Source organism: Macaca nemestrina, chromosome 13 (assembly GCF_043159975.1).
Source record: "Macaca nemestrina isolate mMacNem1 chromosome 13, mMacNem.hap1, whole genome shotgun sequence".
NCBI lineage: Eukaryota > Metazoa > Chordata > Mammalia > Primates > Cercopithecidae > Macaca > Macaca nemestrina.
The window spans coordinates 75,709,894-75,736,685 of NC_092137.1; the positions used below are offsets into that span (position 1 = coordinate 75,709,894).

Here is a 26,792-nt window from a genome sequence, read left to right on the forward strand (position 1 = left end):
ATATCTAGAAATCACTAAAGACTCATCCAAGAAGCTCCCAGATCTGATAAATGAATTCAGTAAAGTCTCAGGATACAACATCAAGGTACACAAACCAGTAGCAGTACTATACAACAACAGTGGCCACGCTGAGCATCAAATCAATAACTCAATTCCTTTACAGCAACTGTAAAAAATAATAACATACTTAGAAGTCTACTTAAGGAGGTGAAAGATCTATGCAAGGAAAACTACAAAACACTGCTGAAAGAAATAATAGATGCCACAAACAAATGGAAACACATGCCATGTTCATGGATGGACAGAATCAATATTGTGACAATTACCATAGTGCCCAACGCTACAGATTCCATGCAATTCAAAATACCATCATCATTCTTCACAGAACTATGAAAAACAATCCTAAAATTCATATGGAACAAAACAAGTCCACATAGCCAAAGCAACATTAAGCAAAAACCAAAAAACAAAACAACAACAAAACACATATGGAGGCATCACATTACCCAACTTCAAATTATACTACAAGGCAATAGTTACCGAAAAAGCATAGCACTAGTATACAAATAGGCACATAGACCAATGGAAGAGAACAGAGAACCCAGAAATAAAGCCAAATACTCAGAGCCAACTGATCTTTCACAAAGCATACAAAAACATAAATTAGAGAAAGAACATCCTTTTTCAATAATGGTGCTGGGAAAAGTGGCAAGCCACATGTAGAAGAGAAACTGGATCCTCATTTCTCACCTTATACAAAAATCAACTCAAGATGGATCAAAGACTTAAATCGAAGACCTAAAACCATAAAAATTCTAGAAGATAACATCAGAAAAGTTATTCTAAACATTGGTTTAGGTAAAGAATTCATGACTTAGAACCCAAAGGCAAACACAACTGATACGGTTTAGCTGTGACCCCACTCAAATTTCATCTTGAATTGTAGCTCCCCAAATTCCCAGGTGGGAGGAACCCGATGGGAGGTGATTGGATTATAGGGGTGGGTCTTTCCCCTGATATTCTAATGATACTGAATAAGTCTCATGAGATCTGATGGATTTATAAAGAGGAGTTCCTTTGCACAAGTTCTGTCTCACCTGCTGCCATGTAAGAAGTCCTGTTGTTCTTTATCTTTCACCATGATTGTGAGGCCTCCCCAGCCATGTGGAACTGTGAGTCCATTAAACTGTTTTTTCTCCATAAATTACCCATTCTTGGGTATGTCTTTATTAGCAGTGTGAGAACAGACTAATACACAACAAAACTAAAATAAATTAATGGGACCTAATTAAACCAAAAAGCTTCTGCATGGCAAAAGAAATAATCAGCAGAGTAAACAGACCACCCACAAGATGGGAGAAAATATTTGCAAACTATGCATCCAACAAAAGACTTACATACAGAATCTACAAGAAACTCAAACAAATCAGCAAGAAAAAACAAATACTCCCATCAAAAAGTGGGCAAATGACATAAACAGACAATTCTCAAAAGAAGATATACAAATGGCTGACAAACATATGAAAAAAATGCTCAACATCATTAATTATCCGGGACATGCAAATTAAAACCACAATGAGACACCACCTTACTCCTGCAAGAATGGCCAGAATTCAAAAGTCAAAAATTAATAGATGTTGGTGTGGATGTGGTGAAAAGGGAATGTTTTTACACTACTGGTGGGAATGTAAACTAGCACAACCACCATAGAAAAAAAAGTATGGAAATTCTTTAAAGAATTAAAAATAGAACTACCATTGGATGCAGCAATCCCACTACTGGATGTCTACCTAAAGGAAAATAAGTAATTAAATGAAAAAGACACATGCACACGTATATTTATAGCAGCACAATTTGCAATTGCAAAGATATGGAACCAACCTCAGTGCCCATCAACCAACAGGTGAATGAAGAAAATGTGGTATATGTAACGCCATGGAATACTACTCAGCCATAAAAAAGAATGAAATAATGTCTTTGACAGTAACTTGGATGAAGCTGGAGTCTATTATTCTAGGTGAAGTAGCTCAGGAATAGAAAACCAAATATCCTGTGTTCTCACTTGTAAGTTATAAGTGATAGCTAAGCTATGGGGATGCAAAGTTATAAGATTGATATAATGGACTTTGGGGACTCAGTGGGGAGATTTGGAGGAGGTGAGGAATAAAAGACTACATATGGGGTACACTGTACACTGCTCAGGTGATGAGGGCTCCAAAATTTCAGAAAGCAGCACTAAAGAATTTATCTATATATTAAAAAACCACCTATACCCCCAAAACTGTTGAAATAAAAATTAAATAGAAATTAGTGTTGTTTCTATATACTAAAAGTGAATTATCTGAAAAAAATAAAGAAAATGATCATATTTACAATAGGTATCAAAAAAGTAAAATACTTAGAAATAAATTTAACCAAGGAGGAGAAATATCTGTATGCTGAAAACTGTAAGGCATTGATGAAATAAATTGAAGAAGATACAAATAAATGGAAAGATATCCTATGTTTATGGAGAAGAATTAGTATTCTTAAAATGTCCATACCACCCAAAGTGATCTACAGATTCAATATAATTCCTATCAGCAAGTTGGAAACTCCACTTCATACTGGTATAGCCAAGGACACAGTATTCTTTCAGCTGCCTGTGGGAGGGCTATTATCCTAAGGAGCAGAATGTCAGCTTTTCTTCACCCTGTCTTATGCTCCTTACGCTGTAATGCTGGAAGTTGATCTCCTAATCTTTCATTTTATATCTTCCATTCTGTGGCCAGTGTTTTCTATGTGCATTCCTCCTGGAAATTTTTAATATATTTGGTTCTTGATACTTTAGAGATTATTTTAAATATATCTTCATCTATTTTAACTCTCTCATTTGAAAAAAGATCCATTTTATTGATAAAATTATCATATTGCACTCCCTTATTACCCTTTCCTTTCCTCTGTTGCTTGGGTTTTTTTGATTATGTAATATTATTATTCTTAACTTATCTAGTGTTTATTTTTAATTCTAAATGTATTTAATGCTCTACTAATTGGTTTATAAATATCTGGTTTTAAAAGCTAATTTAATGTCTATGCTTACATTACCTTGTAAATTTTTTCCTTCTTACCCTTTGATATGGTCTGGCTGTGTCCCCACCCACATCTCATCTTGAATTGTAGCTCCCATAATTCCCACGTGTTGTAGGAGGAACCCAATGGGAGATATTGAATAATGGGGGCAGTTTCCCCCATACTGTTCTCGTGTTAGTGAATAAGCCTCAGGAGATTGGATGGTTTTATAAGAGGTTTCCCTTTTTACTTGGCTCTCTCATTCTCTCTTGCCTGTAGTCATGTAAAACCTTCCGCTATGATTTTGAGGCTTCCCCAGCCACGTGGAACTCGGAGTCCATTAAACCTCCTTTAAAAAATTACGCAGTCTCAGATATGTGTTCATCAACAGCTTGAAAATGGACTAATACAACCTTCCAGGTTGTTAGTTTTATAATTTCTAAATTATTGTATTTCATATTTACACTTACAACCATAACTTGTAGAGTTGTTTTAATCTCAGCCTTATAATTAAATTGACTTTATGCTCACTGTCAATCTGTTTGCTGATTTCTTCATTCATCTATCTGTTGGCTAAAATTCATTTGGTCATTTCTTCAATAAATTTTTATGGGAACTATTTTTTCCTTTATATTTGAACTACAGTTCAACTGGATACAAAATTCTCGGGCAACACTTTTTTTCACCTAAATGTGAAGATTTCATAGACAGTGGTGTCTTTTAACATCAAATGGTTCTTAGAGAAATCTGAAACCACACAGATTATTTTTTCTCATTTAAGTTGATAGGTTTGAATGGATGTACAATAGCTTTTTTTTTTCATTATCTATGAGATCCCAAAACTTTGTAGGACGTGTCCTAATATTAATTGTTCTGAAAATCTCTGTATACACTTTTTTGTCTTCTCAATCTAAGACTTACCCTGTCAAGTTCTCTTGTATCTTTGGGAAACTTTCTTGAATTATACCTTTCAAATTATTTTTTGTTACATTTGTTTTGTTCTCTTTTTAAGAACACTAACTATGCATAAGTTTAATCTCATAAGAGCTTCATTCTTATTTCCAATCTATTGCTATTATTTTTTCCTAATTCCTCTACTTCTCTCTGTAATCATTTTAAAATTAACACATAATAGTTTTACACGCTATGGAGGTGCAGTGTGATATTTCGATACATACATACAATGGATAGAGACCAAATCAGGGTAATTAGTCTATAAATCACCTTAAAATTTATCATTTCTTTGTATTGGGAACGTTCAAAATCTGCTCTTCTAGCTATTTGAAAATACAGAATAAATTATTATTAACCATAGCTACCCTACAGTGCTAAAGAACACCAGAAAGAATTCCTCCTACCTAGCTGTAATTTTATATCTGTTAACCAGCCTTTGGCTATCTCTTCCTCCCCACTACCCTTCTTAGTCTCTAGTTAACACTATTATATTCTCTACTTCCATGAGATCAACTTATTTCACTTCCACAAATGAGTGGGAACATGTGGTATTTATCTTTCTTTGCCAGACTTATTTAATATCATGTCCTCCAGGCTCATCCATATTGCCATAGGATTTCATTCTTTTTTAAGGCTGAATAGTAATACATTGCATATATATGCCACATTTTCTTCATTTGTTAATCTGTTGATAAACACTTAGGTTTATTTCATACCTTGGCTATTTTGAAAAGTGTTGAAATAAACATGGGGATGCAGCTATCCCTTTGACATACTGATTTCCTTCGCTTTGAACATACACCCTGTCGTGGGATTGCTGGATCCTATGGTAGTACTACTTTTAGTTTTTTGAGGCACCTCCATACTGGTTTCCATAATGGCTATACTATTTCATTTCCACAAACAGCACACAGGTTCCCTTTCTTCCGTATCCTCTCCAGCAGATTTTGAATGTTCTCATCCATAAATGGTTGAGGTGATAGGTATGCTAATTACTCTGATTCAATAATTACACCTTGTATACATGTATCAAAATATCACACTATATCCCATAAATATGTAAAATTATTGTGTCAATTAAAAATAATCATAAAAGCAAAAAAATAAGAAAAAATAAATTAAGAAACTCATATCATTTACAGTAGTCACACAAAAATATAAACTTAGGAATAAATATAAACGTGGATGTCAAAGATCTGTACAATGAAAATTACAAATCTAATAAAAAATTAAAGTGGACACAAAAAAGTAGAACAACATATTTTTATGGATTGAAAGAATTAATATCGTGAAAATTACCATAGTGCTCAAAGTTAACTACTTTGAGCAATAAAATCTCTATCAAAATATTAGTGACATTCTTCACAAAATAGAAAGAACAATTCTAAAATTTGTATGAAACCACCAAAGATCTCGAATAACAAAAGCAATCCTGAGGTGGGAGGGAAGAACAAATCTGGAGGAATTACACTACCTGTCCTCAAAATATCTACAAACCTATAGTAACAAAAGCAGCATTGTACTGGCACAAAAATAGACACATAGACCAATGAGACAGAATAGAGAATCCAGAAATAATTCCACATATTTAGAACCAACTGATTTTTGACATTGGAGAAAGGAAAATTTCTTCTGTAATCTTTTAAACTTTGTTCATTTATATTTCATTTTGCTTTTTTTTTTGTTTCTGAACCTGCTTTTTTGTATCTTACTGAGTGTATTAGTTTCCTAGGACTGCCACCACAAACTGGGTGGCTTAAAACAACAGAAATGTATTGTCTTACCATTCTGGAGGCTAGAAGTATGATTTTAACATGTAAGTAAGGTTGGTTCATTCTGAACGTTGTGAGGGAGAATCTGTTCTGTGCCTCTATTCTAGCTTTTGGTGATTTGCTGATGATCTTTGGCGTACTTTGGTTGTAGATGCATCACCCCAACCTCTGCCTTCATGTTTGCATGGTATTCTCTTTGTATGCATGTCTGTTCTCTTCATATGGCATTCTTGTTTTAAGGATACTAGTTATATTGAGTTAGCGAGCCACTCTACTCCAGTGTGACCCCATCTTTAAAAAATTTTTTTTTATTTTTTGAGACAGAGTTTCACTCTTGTTGCCCAGACTGGAGTGCAGTGGCATGATCTTGGCTCACTGTGACCTCTGCCTCCATAGACATACTTTACACTCCCAAAGCTAGACCCTATAACATCTACCCCTTGGTCTAAATTAGGTTATGTTGCTTCTTGCTTGAGTGTGCTTCTGACTGTGGAGAATTCCTCCCTCTACTGGTTTATCCTGAGAATTGCAACACATTTCTCTGAATCATGCCTATCAGGGTCCCAGGCAAAAATTCCTTCAACTCAGTGGAGTAAATTTCCCAAATTCCTCATGACTGTGTGAACACATGAAGATACAACAAAATGGGGTTTGTCACTCTCTCTTATATATCACATTACCATACTGCAACGGTTCTGAAACTTTTATTCACATACTAACATCTTTAAAGTAAGACTATATCTTATAATCAATGGAATCATGCAATTGTTATCAGTATTGTGATATAGTTGTTACTGCCTGTGCATGTGGGAGCGTCCTTATAGCTGTTCATGCTGTTACCACTTCAAAAGAATTATGCTTATTGTTGATGCTCTATGCATTAAATTTAATTGACATGTGCAATGTACCCAAATTGAATACACTGATTAATGATTGAAACAAAATGTGATTAAGTACATAGAAAAGTAAGAAAATAGTATCTCAGGGCATGGATTTTACATTAGTAATGCACATACTCATTGTTGTAAGGATAACTGCATTTCCATATTTTCTTACAAAGCAACAACCAAATGCTTTATAGGGCCTAAGAAAGAATGGTATGCATGAGTAGGTGACTCTCTATTATGATGTTCTATTATTAAGATCTATGCAAAATGATTGCCTATCACTGACTAAGCAGTGCAGCTGGAGGAAGAAGAAATTGCAAAATATTCCAGGATAGATTAAATAATTTCAAGCCAGAGAGAGGCGATGTGACCCACTCAGGTTGGGTAGAAATATCATTAAGCCATCAAATATCAATTTGTTAGGAGCTTCCTATTGTCACATTTGATGACAAAATTTTACTGTACTAGACAGCTAAAGAGCTTCCATCCATCATAAATCTCCTCCTTCTCTCTGTCTCTTTTTTTTCTCTCTCTCATTTGAGATGTAAGCTCTTTCTCTTTTTTTCCCCAGTCTAAGGCATACTCTTTATTTTTCTTATCTGGGTCATGGCTCTTTCTCTTGAGCACACACATCTTATAAGCTCTAACTGCTGAACTATCTTTTCCTTCCTGAAAATCTCCCTCTGGGTTCAAACAGCTTTTCTTTGGCTATCTGCCTTCGTTTTCCACATGTTATTGTTAACATGTGGTGTAATCATAGGTGATTAATACTAAAATGAGAAGTAATAAACTGTAAGCAAGCAGAAAAATATTAGTTTCACTCACCCATTTCCATGTATTTCCAAGGATTTTGGCATCATCTGAAGGCAGAATAAAAACTAGAATGCTTATCTGCATGTAGATTTCCCTTTTGTATTTTCAAAATTTTTTAAGTGTTCTAGGATATCCTTGTCAATTGCCATATCTCTTACTGTGTGCTTCTGGCTCTTACAAAGTCTTATATCACACTTCACCTCATGGAAAAGTTGACTATATTGGGAGATCTGCAGGAGGAGATAATCATCTTGGCCCCCAAAAAGCTGGAATGAGTCTCTGAGATTTTACATCAATGTAAATCCAGGCCAAAATGAAATACTTTGAGATGAACTTAAAATCTTTCATTGACCTTTCTGTGGAGGCTCTTATCTTTACCATAGTACATTTTCTCTGTTAATATGATCTAGCTTTTTGGGGTCTTTTCTGACTCACCTAGGGTTCTAAAGGCATTCTACATACTACAGGAGAGTTCTGAGCTTTTTCAAGGTTACTAAAGTTTCCCACTGCTCACTAGAATCATATTTTCTGAGTATTTTTTACCCATTTCCATCCATATGAAGTTTCTCTTCTGAGCCTGGCATTATTTTCTTTTATTCCACTCAAGTCTTCACAAAACACATCTGCCTTTTGACTCTTGCTATCTGGGCTGTCAGCCTAAACTCATAATAGTGTGGAGCCTGTGAAAGATGGCTCAGTCTTTTGTGTTGTAGGCATCCTTTCAAAAGGACTCCATAGGCAGAGTTAAGCAGACATACAAAATCTCCCTGCTTCTCACCTATTAATTTCAGTCACTGTCATAGTACAGAGAAAACCCTTTCATATTTTAGAAGTTGAATTTGCATAAATGTGCACAACATTGATGTTGCTGCCCTTTCCCTTCAACTATTTTCTGTTTCAATAATTCATCACCAACTGCCCTTTCATCCTGAAGATTTATGTTTTGAAAATCACATGAGAGTAGTTATACGGTTCATTATTCTCAGGGAAACATGCTCTCAGTGTATGATGGCTCTTTGCTCCTTATCTCTGGGCACAGAAAAATCTTTCCTATTTGTAGTGCTCTGTGCCATGCTCCGTCTCCTTCTGCACATCGCTATTTTTCTTTCTTTTATTAAATTAATAAACAAAAATTTATAACCACATTTAAATGCACATAAGAAAGAGCTCTCTGTAGATGAACATTCTACATATGTGTAACAAAAAAGAAATAGAAAGTAAATGAGAATGTTTCTGAAGTTTATTTTCCCATGAAGCATAGACCAGGTAAAAAATTTATAGGTCTTACTGAACTTTCTAAAATTAAACTTCTTATTTATCAAAGCACACTATCTCAGCTACTGTACTGCATCCCAAAATAAACTAATGACATGAAATTTAATGGAATGTGCCAGTTGACAAGACATATTGTGATGACTACAGCACCAATAAAATAAGTTCAACAAAATACAGCCGACTATAAAAATAGGTGAGAGGTTTGATTGTTTTTAAGCTTTAAAATATTTGTTATTCTCAATATACACATCTATAGCGTTCTAAAGAGACATAATAGAATAAAATGAGAAAAATATCAACCCAATAAAACACCCAATGAAATAACTAAACTAAAAATAAACAACGCACAATGGGAATTGGGGCTGTCATACCCCATAAAGTAGTTCTAAGGCTCAATAAATGTCAAAGTGAAAAAATCTGTCATTGAGGAAATTAGACAAGAGCAGGAAGAGGAAGACTGGTCTCATAGAAAGAAATAGAAACACTTTCTAAAGAACTAAGGACTAAGACCTTACACCAGAACAACAATAAATTTACTCCAATGGCATAGATGGGTTTTTACAAGATAAGGTATGACTCATAGCAAAAATGTTGCTCTCATGATGGCATTTTTTAATAAAAAGAGAGAAAAAGAAAAAATAAGTTAAGGATTTTCTCAATAGTTTGGCAATCATTGGCTCTCCATTCAATTTTGAGAGTAAAGTATTACAAAGCTGATTGGGCGTTTACTGTACGTGAGAGAAGCTTGTTGATGTGTGAGATTCAGCAAAGAGTGGTGGGGATTGGGCTGTTTCTTTGGAAGACACCCTGAATATTAATATGCTTAGGTCTTATTACACTAGTCAGTTTCATAGAGAGGAATCTTCCGATATCTTGTCTGTCATGGAGAGAGGGGATGGCAGCGGAGGTAGAAGCTTGGATTTCAGACTTCTGGGGGCTGAAAGGGACCTCGTCACTTAGTATTCTGACTTCATTTAGCTCTTATGTTTCTGGCATGGCACTCCAACTCTTAGCTAAATCTGAGATTTCCATTTCTGCAAAGAGTTATAACTTCTCTAGTTTTTTTATCCCAGTGTGGGAGGAATGGTCTTATGGGTGTATTGTGAGGATGAGGGGTGGTTGTTTGTTTTACAGACTTTTGGCAAATTTTTCTATTTTCAGTGCTGACTCATACTGATAACTTTAGTCTTCTTCAATAAACTCCCCTTGAGTTTTTTTTTTTTTTTTTTTTTTTTTGCTTCCCTGTGTCATCCCTAAAAACCAATACTTCTTCCCTTTGCACTGCCACCAATACCGGGCATCTGAGTTTCAGTTTTCTTTAATCTCTTTAGTAATTTAAGACTCATCTATTCTCAATTCATCTTCTAAATATTATAGATCTTTACAATCTACTGTGATTGACTTCTTCTTTTTTTGAAAACATTGAGTTGTACTTTTTCATTCCTTTGTTGTCAGTTTTATAGGAGCTGGGAAGGGAGTAGAAGTAAACATATTTAACAAGAAGTTCCTAATAGTTTAATAAGACTCAGATGTATGTTTTATGAAGACATTTACAAAGGGGGTTCTCATGATAAATGAGGTTGACATCTTAGGAAGTAGGTGACAGGTCTCACTCACAACAGGAACAGTGAATTTGATTCATAGGATGGTTCAGCAGAGCTATGGTAATTTATAAGAACTCATAGATGAAAGCCTATAACAACCCATAGTATGCGTAAGTTTGTGGGGTTGTCACTTGATGCCGAGACATACAAGGGGTATGACAGGTATTGACCTTGCCATAGGCTTAACACTCCTTGTATACAAACTTTATAGAACCCTAATTTCACCTCTTTCCCCAACTATACCCTCTCTGAGCTTTAGTTTGAGCTTTATAGAACCCTAATTGCACCTCTTTTTCCAATTGTACACCTCTTTCCCTGATTGTGGCCACTTTGAGCTTTAGTTCATTATTTGTAAAATAAAGATAATTTTGTCTACTTCATGGTGTAGATATTAGCATTTAGCGAGATAATGCATGCAAAAATATTTGGCTCACTGGAGCTCAGTCAATGATAGTTAAGTTAAATATCCAGAAGTTCCTGGATTAAAGTCAAGGCCTGGAATGCATCAGTTGGTTTGTTTCTGCTTCTATATCTCATTTTTGGGGACAGCTTATTCCATCTGTAAGCAGCTCTCATGACTGGAAATCTCATCTTTATTTCAAACTTACTTTATTATCTCATTCATCCTTTAAATGGCTAAGGTCAGCAGTGGACAGGATGGAGCCCAGCTCTGCCATTATGGAACTTATAGTCAATGTTATTGCTTTTTATTTTTCTCCTGAATCTTTCTATCTGATCATTTTCCTCTTGTCTTAAGAATATATTTTAGAATTTTCTTTAGCATGGGTCTGCTAATAGTGAAATCTATTTTTATTTGCCTGGAAATGTTCCTAATTTTCTTGATTTTTTAAGAATTTTTTGAGAATAAGAATATCATAAGAATATTTTTACCGCCTGGATTGGCAGTTCTTTTCTTCCAGCAAGTTGAAAATATCACATAACTGTTTTATGTCCTCTGTTGCTGTTGTTGAAAAGTCAATTGTTAGTCTAAACCTTGCTTTTTTGGGAAACTCTGTCCTTTTTTCTCTGACTACTTTTGAGGTGTTCTCTTTACCTTTGGGTTTTCTTTAACTGCACTATGTTCAGTTGTAAATTTATTTTTATTTATTTTTCTAGCAACAGAGGCACATCTATGGCCTCAGGCATCAGGTTGCCACATATAGACACAGACTACAGGTCTGTTGAGGTTGGTCCCTGCAGCTGCATCCTCCATATTGGCCCTTATTGCCTCATGTTCCAGCAGACCCAGGGTCCAGGTCCACACCTGAAGACCCAGAACGCAGACCCATCTTCATTTGCTCAGGCCCCAGATCTTCCCCAGTCCCAGGCTAGTGCCCATGGACTCAGGTTCTAGGCCCATCCCAGTGGACTCAGGCTCCAGGCCTGTCCCAGTGAACACAGCTATCAGGCCCATCCTAGTACCAGACTGGCCACTGCAGACTTAGGCTCAAGGCCCACCGCAGCACCTGGTAAGCCCCTGTGAACTTAGGTGCCAGGCATCCACCTGCTGATCAAACTCCCCCAAAGACTCCAGCAGCAAGCCTTCCCACAGACCACCCCAGATAGCCTGTCCCTGCCCAAAATCTCTCCATGGGCTGACTGGTGAAGAGCTTTCCCAGACAAAACCAGTCTGCAAATATTAGAATAAGTCTCTACTTTTTCAAATGTGCAGATATCAGTGTAAGGCAACAAGAAACATGAAAAATCAATGAGATATAACATCACCAAAAGAACACTATAATTTCCAGGACCTGACCACAAAAAAATGGAGACACAAAAAATGCCTGATAAGGAATTTAAAATAATTGTGTTAAGGAGGTTCAGTGAGCCTCAAGAAAATAGAGAGAAACAATTTAATTAAATCAGGAAGACAATAAATGACCAAAATTATAAATGTAACAGAGAGATTGAAATTATTTTCAAAAAACAACAAACAAATTATGGAGCTGAAAAATACAATAAATAAAAAATTTTTAAATGTAACAGAAAGCATTAACAACAGAATTCATAAAGCAGAAGAAAAAAAATCTGTGAAGTTAAAGACAGGTTATTTGAAAATATACAATCAGAGAAAAAAAAAGAATGAAAGGGAATGAAGAAATCTTATGGGATTTGTGGGATAGCATCAAAAGGGCAAATGTTTGAGATATAGGAGTTTAAGAAGGAGAAGAAAGGGACAAAAAGATAGAAAGTTTACTTAAAGAAATAATAGCAGAAAACTTTCCAAATTGGGGCAAATATATATATCCAAGAACAGGAAAGTCAAAAGCCTCAAATGAAATTCAATCCAAACAGGACAATCCTAAGACACATAACCAAACTGAAAATTCAAAGACAAAGATAGGCTCCTGAGAGCAACAAGAGAATATAAGCATATCACATATAAGCAGAGCTTTAATAAGGCTGATAGCAGACTTCACAGCAGAAATTTGACAGGCAAGGAAAGAGTAGCTTCATATAGTCAAAGTGCTAAAGGAAAAACACTGCAGACTGAGAATATTGTACCCAACAAATCTGTCCTTCAGGAATGAAGGAGAAATGACTAAGAAGAACTGAGAGAGTCATCATCACCAGAAGTCTTATAAGAAATCTTAAAGGGACTCCTCTAAGCTGAAAGAAAGAGGCACCAATTAATAATATGAAAACATATGAAAGTATAAAACTCACTGTCAAAAGTAAGTACATAATCAAATTTAGAAAACTCTAATACTGAAACTATGGTGTGTAAGTCACTTGTTTCTTTAGTATAAAGGTTAAAAACAAAACTATTAATAACAACAATAATTTGTTAGGGGATGCACAATATAAAAAACTATAAATTATGACTTTGAAAACATAAGATGGGGGGAAGTGAAATTAAAAGGTTGAGTTTTTAAAATACAATCAAAAGTAGTTATCAGTTAAAAATAGCCTGTTATAACTACAAGCCTCATGGTAACCACAAAGCAAAAACCTATAGTAGATTCACAACAGATAAAAAGTATGAAATCAAAGCATAACACTAGAGAAAATCATCTAATAAAAAAGAAAAACAGCAAGACAGGAAGAAAGGAAGAAGGATCTATAAAACAATCAGAAAGCAGCAAAATGACAGTAGTAAATTCCTTACCTATAAATAATTACTTTAAATCCTACTACTGGGTATATATCCAAAGTACATGAAATCAGTATATTGAAGAGATATCTGCACTCTCATGTTCATTGCAGCACTATTCAGTGTCTAAGATATACAATCAACTTAAGTGTCCATCAACTGATGAATGGATAAAGAAAACATTGTATATGTATATAATGGAATGCTCTTCAGCCTTAAACAAGAAGGAGATTCTGTCATTTGCAACAACATAGATGAACCCAGAGGTTCTTATGCTAAGTGAAAGAAGCCAGGCACAGAAAGATAAATACTGTATGATCTTACTTATATGTAGAATCTAAAAAAGTTAAACTCATAGAAACAGAAAGTAGAATGGTGGTTACTAAGAAGTGAGTGGGAAGCGATTTAGGGAGTTGTTGGTGAAAGGATCGAAAATTTCAGTTAGATAGAAATAAGCTCGGCCGGGCGCGGTGGCTCAAGCCTGTAATCCCAGCACTTTGGGAGGCCGAGACGGGTGGATCACGAGGTCAGGAGATCGAGACCATCCTGGCTAACACAGTGAAACCCTGTCTCTACTAAAAAATACAAAAAAAACTAGCCGGGCGAGGTGGCGGGCGCCTGTAGTCCCAGCTACTTGGGAGGCTGAGGCAGGAGAATGGCGTAAACCCGGGAGGCGGAGCTTGCAGTGAGCTGAGATCCGGCCACTGCACTCCAGCCTGGGCGACAGAGCGAGACTCCGTCTCAAAAAAAAAAAAAAAAAAAAAAAAAAGAAATAAGCTCAAAGGATCTATTGTCCAACATGGTGACTATAGTTAATGACAATGTATATTATTCTTGAAAATTGCTAAGAATACATTTTGTGTTCTCACGGCAAAAAATAAGTTATGCAATGTAATGCATATATTAATTAGGATGACTTAGCTATTCTACAATGTATATATTTTAAAACATAATGCTAAGATAAATATATATAATTTTGTTAATTTAATTTTTTTATTTTAACTAAGAGTGGTCATCATTTGAAGAGCCATGGTTTCAGGTTTAATCAAGATCCCAATAATTATTTGAAAGAGAAAGAAACATTATATAGTTTTGTATTAGTTCCTTATTGTTGCTGAATCAAATTGCCACAAATTTATCTGCTTACACCACACAAACTTATTCTCTTATTATCTGAAAGTTAGATCTCTGACATTGGTTTCACTGGGCTAGAATCAAGGTGTCAGGTAAAAATGCATTATCTTCTGTAATCTCTATGGAAGAATCTGTTTCCTTGTTTTTTCCTGTGTCTAGAGGCTACCTGAATTCCGCAGCCCCTAACCCTTTCCTTCATCTTCAAAGCCCGGCAATGGTCTATCGAGTCCTTCTCATAACACCTTACTCTGACTTTCCGTTCATCATCACATCTCTTTCTGTGATTTCTTCTGCCTATCTCCTCCACTTTCAAGGACGCTTATAATTACACAAGGCTTCTCTTGATAATCCAGGATAATCTCTTTATCTTGAAGGCGGCTGAATACTAACCTTAATTCCATTTGTAATATTAATTCCCCTTTACTGTATAATGTAATAGATTCTAGAGCTTAGGATGTGAACATCATTAGGAGGCCATTTTTCTGTCTATATTGTGTCCCAAGGGTAGATTATTGAAAAAGAGACAGGCAAGGTATCATGGCCCCAGGAAAATGAACCGGGGTGCATGGCAGAGCTCTGGTTCTAGTGAGGAAATAGAATGTAGATTTAGAACTAAAAGTGGTACTTATTACACGTTTTGGAAACTCAAAGAGGGAATTGGGGAGCTGTTTTTGTTGGGTGAGAATAATGACAAAAATTCATGCCCATATTGATGTATTTTGTGTGTACTTAAGTGCTAGTTCCTGCTCAGTCCTGACTCCACTGGCCCTGCCCCAAAGTAAGCAAAGTGGAGTAGCCTGGCAGAAGGACGCTAAAAGACAAATGGAATTTGGAAACATTTTGTTGTTGTCCACTCTTTAAAGGCAAAACTCAGGGGTCATACAAAAATATTCCTTAGAAACCTGTGACAATTTGAAAATTGTACTTTCCATCCCATCCTTTATGGTGGGGGAGGGAAAAGGAGGGCAATTTTCTTGCTTTATTCCTAACAGTCTTTTCTCCAAGCAGTGAACTCTGTTAGATTTTCCTGATGATTCCCACCAAAATAACTTCTAGTTAATGACCTCAACTATACCCGCCACTATACAACGCTTCTTCTCAGAAATACAAAAGTGCTGTCTTCACTTTGCCACCACCAATTGGACTCTTCCTTAGACACTGACGAATGCTAGAATTGGGCTAGCGTCTTATCTTACTTGCTGGGATGCATTTTCTGAGGATTACTGGTGTATTAGTCTGTTTTCCCACTGCTTTAAAGAACTGCATGAGACTGGGTAATTTATAAAGGAAAAAGGTTTAATTGACTCACAGTTGAGCATGACTGGGAAGTCTGCAGGAAACTTACAATCATGGCAGAAGGCAAAGGGGAAGCAAGGCATCTTCTTCACAAGGCAGCAGGAAGGAGAATGAATGCAGGAGGAACACTCAATGCTTATAAAACCATCAGACCTCGGGAGAACTCACTCACTGTCACAAGAACAGCATGGGATAAATCATCCCCATGATCCAATTAACTCCACCTGGTCTCTTCCTTGACACATGGGGATTATGCGGGTTATGATGATTATAATTCAAGAAGAGATCTGAGTGGGGACACAAAGCCTAACCATATCAACTGGCTTCTCCTGTTCAAAGATAAAGACCTACAATGTTTCCAGTTCTCCCTGGCTTGTATGCTAGTACATTTGGTAGGTTTAATAACCGGCTGAATGGCCATTACCAGACAGACATTTCTACTTGCGGTAATGCAACTCCTGTCTTAATAAATCTTTTTTTCCTTTACCTTGCCAGTGATAAGAAGCTAAAAACAATAACAAACATGTTGAATGTCAAATTATGGCTATGAAAGGTCTTATCAGGTCAAAACAATTGACTGATCTAACAAGATTAATTTCAATAAAGATTTATGTAAGATTCTTTCCTTGCTCCACCCCTCCAAAAAATCAAACCAACTAATAAAAGTACAAAGACAGATTAAAATATGGTTTAGCTGTAGCTCATATGAAAAAGAGTCAGGGGCTTTGGTCAGCAGTGAATTCAGTTACACATAGCAGTGCGTAGCAGCTTCTGAGAAAGCTCTGTCAGTTTCAGCCTATATTACTATAACTGTGTCACCTAGCCTGAGGAAGGAAATGATATCCCTCCAGTCTTCATCAGTTTACAATGCATTGTCTAGCACTTTATTTGGGACACCTCAATATGGAAGATTTCAGAGGAGCAAGACCTATAAATACTATTAACTGAGGAATAAGTGTCTATAGAAATTAGAGATGTTTAGCCTAATGATTAAAGATTCAGGAAGCCATGATAACTCTTCAGATCTTAATAGTTCTGCATGGCCCCAAGGATCCAAAACTCATAAGCAGGAATCTCAGAAAGATAAGTTTTTGTCACAATATCTAGTAGTTAGGAATGTCTCAAGCTATTAACTCAGAAGACCGTGAGTGCTTTGACATGAGAGAACTTTAGGCAAAGGTCAATGCCTGCTGACAGAGGGTATAAGATGGGAAGTTAAGTAGATGACCCTAAATTCACTATAATTCTACAGACTCTTCAGTGAATTTCAGGCAGTCTTAGCCTTAGTTGAAAATCTAAACTAGGCCAAGCTGGTCATTTTAAACCCTCTACCAACCTCCAGTATGATCTTCCTTATGTGCATGGCTTAGCATGTCTCCTCCCTCAGATACTCACCATCCTCTGTATCACTAACCCTCCACAGATATGCTCTAATGAGACCTTCTTATACTAAATGGAATATAAATGTTTATCTTTTAAGCTTTATCTCTGGACTTCTTGGGCTCTGCTTCATATTCTCTAGGCTCTTTTTTCACTCTAACCCATGGTGTGGCTACCAATGCCTGAGAATGTAGCCTGACAGCACCTCTGTTCAGCTCCACCATGCATCTCTTGATTTCTGTGTCTTAGCACTTCTCCACCACTGCCTCCCTAATACCTGCCAAAACTTGTTCAGCTATTCTGGTCTCCGAGCAAACCTGGAAGTAAGATGGAGTTAATATCCCATGAAGTATTCACCAATGGGGAACAAAATTTGCTTGATAAATATTCTCCCCTTGCATCCCTTGAGTGAATAACTCTCAGGTGAATTATCATTGGGTCCTCAGATGTTCCCATGTGGCTTGAGTTTCAGCTGCCTACAGCAGTAAAAACTTTTAATAACACACCCTTGGATTATTTTTCCTCTCTTCCCTATTCTTTACTTTCATTCTTTGTGATCGTTTTCCGGAATAAACTATCTATATGCAAGTTGTTGTGTTAGATTTGACATATGAGGCGACTTAGATTAAAACAATTTATACTTATGAGAGACATTACCCATTTAAGAATTTCAGAAATTAGTGAACAGATGTAGACATTTTCATTGCAAATTTAGTTGCTTAACTTATCTGTTTATAAGGCCAATTCAACTACATAGTCAACAGTATTAATAAGTATTAATAAGTATACAGTATTAATAAGAAGTCAGTATTGACCTCTTTCCTTAGCTGTGTTCTATCATAGACAATAACCAAATGATATAAATGCAACTGTGAGCAACGGAACATTTTTTCTTGGCAGAATCTGAAAACATATGACACAATCTCCCTTGGAAATACTTGTAGCACAGGAAGGAAAGTTTATGAAAGAGCCAAGAAACAAAGTTGATTTGAGGTTGAAAAGAAGCATCTCTTCAGGGAGCCACATACTCCCGGAATTTTTAAAAGCAAAAAACAAACAACAAACAAACAAAAACTATTTGCTTTTCTTACAAACTTCACATTATAAACCCTGAGTAATTTATGCGGTCATAATATTCTACATCCAAAATGAGATTTTACAGCCCTTCATCCAAGAGAAACAAGCCTTGGAAAAATTTTACTCTGAAGTTCCTAAATAACATAAAATTCAATTCACAGAATCACATTATTACTGGGAGAATCGATACTTTTTTTTCAATAAATGAGTTTAACAAAAATGATTTAATTTAATCTCCAAGTTTATGAGGGTAATGGTTGTTTCCTGCAACTATTATCATACTCATTTCAGGTTAACTGCATGAATAATATCATCTAAGCTGTTTCTAATGATTGATCTATGTAATAAAAAACAAATTCCTGTATACTCCAGTCCTTGGAATAAATTAAAGATCTTTGCCAGCATTAGTCAAAATCCCACAGTATGTACCAAGAAATGCTCAGAGCAGTCAGCTCTAGATTCTCATGAGAACACACAGTTTGTACAAAACCCCAGCTGTCTATAGTAAACAAAGATATGGAGTAGACAAAAGGAGTTCTCATTATAACATTCTTAACTCACCATTGCCTTCCTGCAGGTCTTCTCAACACCCAGTCCTCTCAGGCACTCTTGGGTTGCTCTGGTCTTTCTATTTAACTCTAATTGGCTCCTCCTCTGCCTTCTTCCTCTTTCCCACCCCACCTTCTAACAGCACTCACCTGTGCTGCTTACTGCCACTTACCAAGTGCTATTGTGTGGGGGGATAATCTGTTCAAAGGCACCAATTTCCTCCTTCCCAACAGACTTGGCAAGGAGAAATTAAGGAAAATGTCCATGATCCTTAAATCAGCATTATCTGAAAAAGACTCTGTTCTTTGGCAAAAAACAAAGTGTCAGGATTTCTGTGAAGTCTTCTGTTTAGAACTGTTCTGGCTGAGTCTGTGGTATATCAAGTGTAAAATGCACTTCAATTTTTTGCCAGGTCTACTTCCTGTTTAAGAAGCTGTAAGAGCACATGAAGCCCCCAGAGAAACTGCAAAGCTGAGGTGATAGATAGGAGAGCTGACATCTTCTATCATTTACTTCCTGACATCATAGCCTGTGGCTTTAGAAGAAAAGTGACTGCAATTTTCAAACATGCACACACGCTCTCTCTCTCTTCTTTTTCCTTCTGCTAAACATTAACCAAATCAAACACTCTCAGAGCAGAAATAAGAAAGCAAGCTCCAGGTCTCAGATATTGGGAAGACAAACCTGTTTAACTTATTTGGCTAGAATAACTGTCCCATATTACCAAGAGCAAATAATCATTTCTCCTTCTGACAGATATAAAGTCTTGATATTTTGGGACTGTATTGTGTTTCTGTTTCCTTTAGGAGAAATTTCTGCTCATGGGGATGGCAGGTGGATTGACAATCTCCAACTCACTTTTATTATTATAAAAAGGTAGAATGTGATTTTATGTTTTATAATAAATCTTTCAGAAAACCAGTGCTTATTTTTCATTCATCTTGGAATCAAAAGATATGAGGTACAGAAGAGACTCTCAAACAGACTTATCACCCCTGTATGTTACGGCTGGAAAAACAGAGATCCAGAAAAATTATGTGACTTTCCTGAGCTCGTGTAACTAGAGGTGGACCCTCAGGAAAACACATTTTGTACAGGTCTCTGTGAATCGGATGGCATCTCTAGGAAAGCAGGCTGCCTTTCCTCTTGGTAAGAGATCATTGCAGAAGCACTGTGTACATTGTAACAACTGTCCATCCATCAGTGAAAGTCCCTGACATTTGCATGTTTTCCTCCTTCAACCTAATCTTTAAATCATTTCTATGCCTGTATAATGTCTCTTCTTTAGGTATTTTATTGGGACATTGGAAGAATAAGAATTGGCATTTAGATTTTGGGGTGTCCTCTATAGCCCCATACATTCCTTCCTACAATAAAGATTTGAAGTAACTGCATGTGCTGGGAGCTGCACCAGGATGTAGGGGCAGATGACTGATTAAGTCATCACCATAAGATGCTACTGGCCAGTGGGGATTATCTACATGTAAGTAAATAATTTTAATTCAATCGGACAGGTATACAATAAACAGATACTTACTGGTGCCATGGAATTCACAGTTCTCTTCCTAGTGGGACTTCTCCATCTTTCTTATCCTGAGGAGTTGTCATTGTTATGATTTAGAACTAAATTCAAAGTACTAAATAAAAGCCAGTCAGATTAACTTCTTATGACATAGGTTTATATATTTTTAAGGCTAAAGAACTTAAGATTATAAACCGGATAATCTTTTAAAAAGTTCTTCAAGATACATTAGTAAAACATTTTGGTTTTGTGGGTCTGGGGCCTAGGTAGTATTCCTGCCCTATAACTAATATAATATTATAAATTACCAAATTTCTTTCCCTTCTTTTTGTTTAAATTGTCACACATTTACATGAACAATTGCAGATCACAGAAAAATATTAAAAATCATTAAAAACTGGAAAATGATAGGACCAAAATAGTGGCCCAGCTCACTTTCAATAAAATACTAAACAAAGTACAAGCCAATGAAATTCAGGTAAATTTAAATGATCACCATCTCCATCTAGTTTATTTTACTGTAATCCTGCAAAGTACTTTGTTATTAGAATATCTCAATACATGAAATGTGAAACAAACGAGCCTAATAAGAAAACTTTTATAAAAATCTTAAAAGATGCTGAAAAAGCATCTGATAACTTTCAACATAATTTTTTTCTTCTTTATTTTTCTCGAATCAGATGGGTAATGTACAAATGTCATAACAAGATATGAGGGAGGCACATCTCACGCCTAAAGCATAAAATCCTAATCATCAAGTTTACAAATCACAAAAGGATCTCAACATAATTTTTTTGAGGGGAAAACATACTAGAAAACTAGGAATAAATATGTAATTCTTCAACATGATCTCAAAAAACATTTATCTTAGTGGTTACACATTAGAAGCCTGTCTATCAAAATCAGAAACATGAAAATTACATGCATCACTGCTATTACAAAGTTATGGTAATGATTTTCTAGAAATTATGGCTGATTCAATAAGACATGAAACAAAAACAGAAGTCTAAGCGCTTTGCCATTGTAGCACTCACTACGTTTGTAATTAAATAATGATTATATGGTCACTTGTCATCTCCCTTGTAAAAGCATAAGCTCCATAAGAACAGGAACTAGGTCTGTATTATTTATTAAGGAATCTCAATGCCCAGAAAAATACCTTTTACAAGAATGTATGAAATAGATATTTATTAGATGAATGAAGCAGAACTTCAGGGTGTGGCTTAGTAAGAAGGTTAGCAAATCCTCTCCCCAAAAGCAACTGCCAAGCTAAGCAAAAATGACAAAAACAACTATGTCTATGCTCTTGGAATCTGCCAAAGGCAGAGCCAATTGGAGAAGCTTTTATGCTTGAAAACCTGTGGCATTGTGAATATTAGTGGGAGCTTAGGGCATTTTGTACTGGGACAACTCGAAAGCTCCTGCCAGCCTGGCTGACATGGATGTTTTGTGAGAGCGGAACAGGCTGTGACAACTAGAAGTTTGCTACCATGGTCATACTGGGAACACTTGATTTGGAGAGGTGGGCCATGCCCATGCAGCAATGTCAGTAAAAGTGACAGGCTTGGCAAAGAGTCAGTGGAATCGACCAGTGATTTTTCTAATCTGAGGTTTTTGTTGGGACAAGCATAGTATCAGCTAAGGCTATACATATCCACGACAGAGACCAAGATGGTCCAAGCCCCTCTACAAACTACTGGCCAACACTGAGGTTGCACACACAGAGAAGATGTGCAAAAGAGCCTGGTGGGAAGAAAAATCTGGAGGAAAATTGAAAACAGCCTGAAGTTTGTACTCTTCCTGCATAGAAATCCATCAACAGAGAACAGAAACCTTATTGGCTCAAGTGTTTTGAGCATAGCATCTGCCCAATCATTGGCTGACCACTATGCTACACAGAAAGAAGAAAGACCCCTCATAAGTCCAACATAAAAACAACAATAACTTAAAAAAAAAAAAAGGAACAGAGACATAAGCAGCCATTGGGAAAACCAGTTTCACAGATTTGGCCCAGGCAAGCTACTCAACAAACAAAACAACAAAAACAAATGTCAGGAAAGAAAACCATGACCCAGAGTTGCTGTATTATCAAAGTGTCTAAATTCTCTTTCTTTCTTTTTCTTTTTCTTTCTTTCTTTCTTTCTTTTTTTTTTTTTTTTTTGAGACAGAGTTTTGCTCTTGTTGCCCAGGCTGCAATGAGATTCTCCTGCCTCAGCCTCCTGAGTAGCTGGGATTATAGGCATGTGCCACCACGCCTGGGTAATTTTGTATTTTTAGTAGAGATGAGGTTTCTCCGTGTTGGTCATGGCTTGTCTCGAACTCCTGACCTCAGGTGATCCGCCGGCCTTGGCCTCCCAAAGTGGTGAGATTACAGACGTGAGCCACAGCGCCCGGCTCTAATTTTCAATAAACAACGTTTTGGGATACACAAAGAAATGGGACTCATATCCAAGTGAGGGGGGAAAAAAGCAGTTAGTAGAAACTGAATCTGAGTGTCTCATTTGCATCCTCTGCCTTCCCCAGCTTTTCTTGATCTGACCTCTGCAAACCAGCCTTCCTTGGTAGGTAGAGTTAGACAGTGTAGGAGACAGAGGCACAGAGGCACAGAGGAAAGAAGCAGGTTTCTCTCTCCTCTGCTTTGGGCTGTGTCTCTGGCCACATCTCCTATAAGGTTCCAGTCTCACTGGAAAGCCCTAGCTGCTAATACCAGCTTTTCCTTTTGTCATTCTGGCCCTAGAGATGGTAGGGCTGCTTGATGTTGTTATCTCTGGGTTTCCCTACCAACTCACTTGCTCTTTATCTCTTCTAATTCCTTTGTAGCAATTTCCCTACATTAAATTCCTTCTCAATAGTCAAGCAGTCACCTATTGATAGACATTTGTGTCATTTCCATTCTTTTCCTATCTAAAAAAATGCTTTAAAGAATAGCCATGTGCATGCATGTTTTTATACTTTTGCAAGTGCCTATTTGGGATAGATTCTTAGAATTGAGATTGTTGATTCAAAGAGTAAATGCACATGTCTAAGCAGCTTAAAGAGGCATTATTGTTTCAAGCCAAAAATATCTTCTTTAAATATAGTTTTCTTAAAAAGAAAGTAATTAAGAGAGAGCTTTGAAATAGCAAGACAAATTAATCTCTTTGGGAACAAAAGTATAATGATAAAAAAAAAAACTTCTGACTGTCCAGAAGAAGTAGCCTCCCATGCAGGTGGAATGAAGAGAGGAGGGAAAAGATTGCTCTTGATTCATCTTTAGTGAGGAGTGAGGAGGTTTGCCTGGGAAGAGATGGAGAGGCCATTTTTGAAAGAAGCAGCCATGTGAGGCATAGCGTATGCTTGGCACTGTACAATTAGGGCGATAGCATCTTTTGATGCATAATCTGTCGCCTTGGCTAATCAGAATCACTGAACCCCATTTAAGATGGAAAGTGGAATACTGAGTGAATTCTTACGTCAAAAGTTGGGTAAAGATAAGTCACACCCTCTGATCCATTTAAGAATACTTAGCAGGTGATTCCAAAGACTGAGCTACTGAAGTCCCAATGTTACTTATCCCAGGGGGATATACAAAAACAGAGACAAGAATTAAGGAAGTAGCTCTACAAGACAGCAGAATTACCCTGATTCTCTAGAGATGTTTCTGCATAGAGCATGGCCACAACCCTGGGAACTGTAGTCTTCCCTGTATCCCAACTGGGGTTAAAAAGAAAAAGAACAAAAACTAGGAGCAGGGGAAAGGAAATTTGGTTTCTAGGGGTAAGGCACAGAAGCAACACTAAAGCCTTCTGCTGTCTGTCTCCCTTTTACTCCACCCTAAGGATGAGACCTAAATAAAAGTTGAATCCAAAGGCCTTTGGGATCATAATTCTAGTGAGGGAAGCTTGCAAGGGGGAAATGGTCTCTGTATGGACATTATTTGCTTTATTCAGTTCTTCCACTCCACAGCGTTATTTGCTTAACACTATAGGATTCTAGTTATTTTCTTTCAGCACTTAAAGATATCACTCCATTATCTTCTTTTTTCTTGGCAGCTCATCAATGCCTTCAAACAGATGGTTTTTGTGTTTTATCTGGTTTTTCTTGTTTTCTTGGCAGGAGCATTGTTCTATAGCAAGCTACCCCATCAGAATTGCAAGTCAAAGCCTCCACTCTTAATTATTGAAAATGTATATGCGTTAATATCTAGTATTATAGATCCCTGTTCCAGTTTTGTTTTAAAAAATTTATAAACTATTATTGCCTATTTACCCACATGAACTTTAGCATCTCAGTATTGTACACCTTCCCATTACTAATTCTATCAAATGTACACGTTTATTTGTAGACAACTTTTATTATATTGAGTATTCTGTATCCAGAAGCATGGTATCTATTTTTATTAAATTGTCTATTTTTGTTACTTCTGGAGCTTTATTTCAGTTGGTTCTGAATATTTCAAATTAAGTTTAATCCTGCATATTTCAATTATTTTTGTCAGTAGGCTCTTTTTACAATTATATGTTCTGCATTGTTGAATATATACAAAATCTTTAATGTTGTATATGCCATTTTTAACTCATTATCTTAGTAAATTTTTCTTAGTTCATTTCCTTTGGTTTTCTAGGCAAAGATCACAAGGAAATCATACCTTTGTTGTGTCATTTCCAATAGTTATCCAACTTAATTCATTTCCATGGCTTGTTTTTCCTAAAACTTTCAGAACACTGTTTTTTGTTTTTTTTTGTTTTTTTTTTTTTTTGAGACGGAGTCTCACGCTGTTGCCCAGGCTGGAGTGCAGTGGTGCGATCTCAGCTCACTGCAAGCTCCGCCTCCTGGATTCACGCCATTCTCCTGCCTCAGCCTCCTGAGTAGCTAGGACTACAGGCGCCCGCCACCGCGCCCGGCTAATTTTTTTTGTATTTTTAGTAGAGACGGGGTTTCACTGTGGTCTCGATCTCCTGACCTTGTGATCCACCCGCCTCGGCCTCCCAAAGTGCTGGGATTACAGGCTTGAGCCACCGCGCCCGGCCAGAACACTGTTAAACCATAGTTGTCACAGTGGTTATCCTTCTTCTCTACTTCTCTTTAATGGGAATCCCCTGGAATTTTATGATAGTGTGTGCATGTTTCTCACATTAAACAAACAAAATTATCATCCTATTTCTAAAAAATTTCTGTCCAGAACTAATATTAAATTACAGCTGCCTCTTGAACAATGCTGGGATTAGCAATGCCTTACCCCCATGCAGTCTCAAATTCACACAAAACTTTTGACTCCCCTAAAACTAAACTACTGATAGCCTACTGTTGACTGTAAGCCTTATGAATAACATAGTCAATTAGCACATATTTTGTATGTTATATGTACTATATATTTTATTGTTGCAATAAAGTAAGCTAGAGAAAATAAAATGCTATTAAGAAAATCATAAGGAAAAGAACATATATTTACTATTCATTAAGGGGAAATGGATCATCATAAAGATCTTTATTCTCATCATCTTTACATTGAGTAGGCTGAGGAGGAGAAAGAAGAGGTGTTGGTCTTGCTCAAGGGTAGCAGGGGTGGAAGAAAATCTCTGTATAAGTGGACTTGCACAGTTCAAACGTGTAAACTGGGTAAATTGTATATGGATGGGTTCAAGGGTAAACTGCATATGAATGTCTATTTAACATCTATTTGAATATGATTTTTCCACAATGAGATTTCACCTTACACCTGTTAGAATGGATACTATAGATACACACACATACACACACACACACACAGATGTATATATATAAAAAAAGTAAGTGTTGGTAAGGATATGGAGGAAAGGGAATCTTTGGACACTGTTGGTAGAAATGGAAATTGTTGTAGCCACTAAGGAAAACACTACGGAGGTTCCTCAAAAAATTACAAAAAATTAAAAATAGAACTACCATATAATCGTGCAATTTCACTTCTGGGTATACATCCAAAGGAACTGAAGTCAGGATTTTAAAAAGACATCTGCATTCCCTTGTTTATTCCCACATTATTCACAATAGCCAAGATATGGAAGCAGTCTAAATGTCCATCAACAGATGAATGGATAAAGAAAATTTGGTGTATAAATATATGTGCTTTTGGTCTATGGCACTATGGTCTGAATGTTTGTGTGCCTCAAAATTCATAGGTTGAAATCCTAACCATCAAATATTAGAAGGTGGGAACTTTGGTAGGTCATCAGATCATGAGGGCAGACTCCTCATAAGTTGGATTAGTAGGATTAGTGCCCCTATAAAAGAGACCCCAGAGAAATTCATCGCCCTTCTTCTCCTGAGGTTACAGTGAAAAAATGACACTTACCAGGCATCAGATTTGCTGGCACCTTGATCTTGAACTTTCCTGACTCCAGAACTGAATGAAATAAATTCCCATTG

General features: G+C 36.5%; 1 long non-coding RNA gene and 1 other non-coding gene across 2 annotated transcripts in view; both read right to left on the minus strand.

Moving 5' to 3' along the window:
* LOC139357904 (uncharacterized) overlaps positions 1-22,557 on the minus strand; it is a 184,324-nt gene extending 161,767 nt beyond the window's left edge. Inside the window, exon 1 of the long non-coding RNA XR_011611924.1 lies at positions 19,059-22,557. This is a non-coding gene — a long non-coding RNA (uncharacterized lncRNA). The remainder of the gene's footprint in view (positions 1-19,058) is intronic.
* LOC112423743 (small nucleolar RNA U13) lies at positions 21,083-21,187 on the minus strand. The gene has a single exon (XR_003014303.2). It is a non-coding gene; the product is annotated as a small nucleolar RNA U13 (small nucleolar RNA).
* Positions 22,558-26,792: the final 4,235 nt, after the last annotated feature.